The sequence below is a fragment of the Mirounga leonina genome, unplaced genomic scaffold, assembly GCF_011800145.1.
Source record: "Mirounga leonina isolate KUSES-001 unplaced genomic scaffold, KU_Mleo_1.0 Mir_53, whole genome shotgun sequence".
Lineage (NCBI taxonomy): Eukaryota > Metazoa > Chordata > Mammalia > Carnivora > Phocidae > Mirounga > Mirounga leonina.
The window spans coordinates 89,530,397-89,534,637 of NW_023270807.1; the positions used below are offsets into that span (position 1 = coordinate 89,530,397).

A 4,241-nucleotide genomic window follows, 5' to 3' on the forward strand; every position below is an offset into this window, starting at 1 on the left:
ATCTTAGGAAACAGGTGTGAGAGGCAGGGACAGTGAAGGAGGAGGGAGTAAGCCTCAAAACAAGGATGAGTTCTTGAATTGGTCACTGCTATTGTCAACTGGTGCTCAATCCCACAGAATCTTCCTGGAAATCTTATAGAATACATCACAGAACAGTCAGCTAGGGAAGAAATCGGGAAATTGGCATCAACTGGCTTCCATCTCCCCTTCTTCAAAGGTGGGCACTGGCACTAACTCGCCCATCATAACGTTGTGCATGCCTGGACATCAGGCAGCCCACATCACTGCATCCGAGAAGCCCCAGGACAGGACAGAAGAGGCATCACAGAACAGGTCAATGGCAGAGAAGCTGGTAGAAGCCTAAGTGGAACTCCTTTCTGTGGTGGTGGGAAGAAGGGGAAGGGGTGAGAGGGCTTGTGAAAATGACACCCTGCTCTTGCTAGCTCAGGAGTTCTTCACCACTCTCTTATTTTGTTTGTTTGTTTTTACTTAACCCCTCCACTTTTTTCCCCCACTTCATTTAATATTTATTTACCATTCAATTTACAGCTCTGTAAGGGGAGAAATATATCAGGAAAAAATACAATTTTCTCTTTCTGAAAATTCTGAATGATCCTACTTTGCCACAAGGGATAGCAAAAGACGCAAAAACATATGTGGAAAAAAAACACACACAGAAGTACTATCTTTGAAGTTAAAAAATACCAAATTTAAGTATTTAGAAATGATAGGGTCTAGGGTGAAAGGGTGAGGACATGTGAAAAGTAATTTATGTCAACTGTTTCTTTCCTTGAATTAGCACTTATCTTGGGTTTGATAACCATACTGCACTCATATTGGAAACTTAGTGAAAACTACCTGGTGATTCCAGTTTGAAGTTATAACCCATGTATGAGTAAGATGTTCTGAATATAAGCCTATGAAAAACTTTAGGAACTCTTGATATCTTTCCTTTTACATAAATTCTATCCCCATCCTGATGTACTCTGGCTGATCAAGAAAACTAAAGGCTAAGAACAGAAAGCTAACTTTTTTAAATGAGACAAACAGAAAAGTTTTTCCAACTACCACTATAAGAAATATTTTCTTTCAAGAAAGAAATTTTTCTTTCAAATACCAAATCAATTTCCTCAACTGCACAACTATAACTCGATGGTTTTTACTCTTACTACTTCACTTTAGTGACCTATAAATTTGTCTAAACAATAATAATAATAATAATTAAGTATCTTTCCTGTTTTTTTTTTCAGGATAAAAATCATTAAATGATGTGTTGAAGATACCACTATAAATACTTCACATTTTGGTTATGGCTTCTGCATTGAAAATCTATAGGAATTTTTCCAATTAACTTCCAAATCTTTCCACAACCTCTCTACAAAACAAACAAACAAAAAAACAAACAAAAACCAACAACAACAGCAAAAATCTTTAAGATAGCTTAAATGAATGCTTTACTTATCAAAAATGGATTCACAAGTCCCTATTACCATAGTCATCAATTTTAAGAAGTGTTCTAAATATGTTCTGTATTAGTTTTCTTGATTATGTCAATAATATAGAAACACTTTTATATAACAGAACATTTAATTACATCCGTTTCCCATCAACACACTAGTCATACAATGATGATTACATTGGCCATTTCCATTGGTTGGCAGGAGGCTCTTCCACTAAAGGCTCCCATGGTTTCCACTGTAACATTTTTCTGGCCAGACTTAGTTCATTTTCAGCCTGAAGAATCACCTCTTCTAGTTGGTCACCCTGAAGTTGGTCTTCTAATTTCTTAACATCTGGTTCCGCTTTAACATACTCAGCTTCTCATTTGTAATGTGTTCTGTATACTTTCTATATGTTGCGTTTTTAGGAATTTGCTCAAAAACATCAAGAATCTTTGTGTACAGGGGTGCCTGGGTGGCTCAGTCGTTAAGCGCCTGCCTTTGGCTCAGGTCATGATCCCAGGGTCCTAGGATCGAGCCCTGCATCGGGCTCCCTGCTCGGCGGGAAGCCTGCTTCTCCCTCTCCCACTCCCCCTGCTTGTGTTCCCTCTCTCACTGTGTCTCTCTCTGTCAAATAAATAAATAAAATCTTAAAAAAAAAAAAAAAGAATCTTTGTGTACAATATTCTTAGCCTCTCGTGTGGACTCTCACATACAGCCAATCCCACAAGGCCGGTGGTCTTCTTCAGCAAACCTGCCATGACGGCACCCAACCCCACCACTTAATATAAATGGTTCCTTCTTTAAAGTCTCAACTACCCCATTTGGTTCATGTGCTTCCTATTACTTCACTGATATTCTGTGTCCTTCTAAGCCTTCCTTCAGAGACTCTTCCTCTCCTTTCCCCACTGTTCTCTCACAGACAATGATGCCAAATGGTTTTATGCTCCTCTCTTGTACAGGGCTGGAAAGTGTCCTCCCAAAATTTATGTCCTTTCTGGAACCTCAGAGAGTGAACTTATTTGGAAATAGGGTTTTTGCAGATGTAATTAATGGTTAAGATGAGGTCATATTGGAGTAGATGAGGTTTTAATCCAATATAAATTGATGCCCTTATAAGAAAAGAGGAAGAGACACAGAGACAGAGATTCAGGAAAAATAGCCTTGGAAGATGGAGGCAGAGATTGGAGAGAAATGTCTACAAGCCAAAGAAAACCAAAGACTGCCAGCAACCACCAGCAGATAGGAGAGAAGCATGGAACAGATTCTCTCTCACAACGCCCAGAAGGACCCAACACTGCCAACACCTGATCTCAGACTTCTAGCCTCCTCCAGAACTGTAAGAGGATAAATTTCTGTTGTTTAGGTCACTTAGTTGTGGTAATTTGTTATGACAGCCCTAGAAAACTAGTACACGTCTTCATCAAGGCCGGCTCTCCTTCAAAGTCCCACAGAGCTCTACAAAGATTCATGTTTCATTTTCTCTCAGCCCATTAAATCTTACCTGTCATGGGTTTATCCTTCAAGGTCATGGCCTTTACCCACTGAGAGTAGGTGAGGAGACTGAGTGTCTCTGCTAGGGCTTCACAATTACTTAACTTGATGCCCAGCAGCACAGCATATCTCTTCCAATTAGACCCTCCTGTCTGCTCAAGGAAGCACTTTAAGAACCCTTAATGGCCCACTGGAGGAGAGTGATATAAGCCATTCTCGAACCATACTGTGCAGGACACCAATTGCCCTTGTCCTACCAGCTTGAGTGAGAGGCTCAGCTAGCATGGAGACTTCCTAAAGTCCAAATACCCACCCATTGTTGGTTACCCCAACAGGAACCCCACAGGAGCCCGGACTGCAGGTGCACAGTCCACTGCAGAGTAAACTTGTGGACCCGCCAGGTTGAGAAATAGACACCACAGTGTTTGTTTCCTGTAAGCACCCCTTGATGCGCACTTGTTGCTCATTCCCACCTGTCCTTCCGTGCCTTTCTTAAAACCCTGCTCTGCTACATAATTAACCCTACCAGAAGAAGAAAAGGTCCAGGGTAAGAATATGCAACTAGCTTCTGTTGGGTTTGTTTCTTAGATATAGTTCTTTAGATGAGATATCAGGCTAAAATGAAGCTTTGCATGCCATAGGTTTGGTTTGGTTTGGTTTGGTTTGATTTGGTTTGGCTTGGCTGTCTTGTTGGCATTTGCATATGGCAGAGAGGGGAGAGGTAGCCCCACACCTCTCTGCTGCTCTCCTCTGTCACCACAAGCATAGATTTGGGAGATGAACACATCCAGTCCATCTCCAGCCCCCTGCCAATTGAGTACCTGGAGGAAGATATGAGCCTCCTGGAGCATCAGTCTTCTCACGCACACACTGGGGAGAGTACTTCCTCATGGTGTGGTATGAGGACCAACCAAGTACATGTGACTATGGCATCACAGAGTGGCAGGTGCATAGCAAACCCAGGGGACCCTTCTCACTGCTCTTCCTCCTTTCGGTCCCATTTTAAGTATCACTTTCCCTGGTTACTTTGGCTATACTTATTTATGCTTATTTAATTTTTTATGTCTTATCTCCCCTACTCCATTGTAAATTCAAAGCCAAATGTTACATCAATCATTGTAAAAAATATTAATAACCTTTATGAGGCATCCTGTGTGTCAGATGCCATGCTAAGCACTTTACTTACCCAATCCTGACAATGACCAACTAAGATAGGATATTAACCTCACTTTGGAAATCTGAAGAGCAAGGCGTACTTGAGACAACTAGTAAGTGGTGAAACCAGAATTTACAAATGAATCTGTCTCA

The 4,241-nt window shown here is 41.1% G+C and overlaps 1 pseudogene; it reads right to left on the minus strand.

Annotated features, from left to right (window-relative positions):
- Nucleotides 1–1,632: 1,632 nt before the first annotated feature.
- LOC118001453 lies at nucleotides 1,633–2,200 on the minus strand (annotated as a pseudogene).
- Between the last annotated feature and the right edge of the window lie 2,041 nt (nucleotides 2,201–4,241).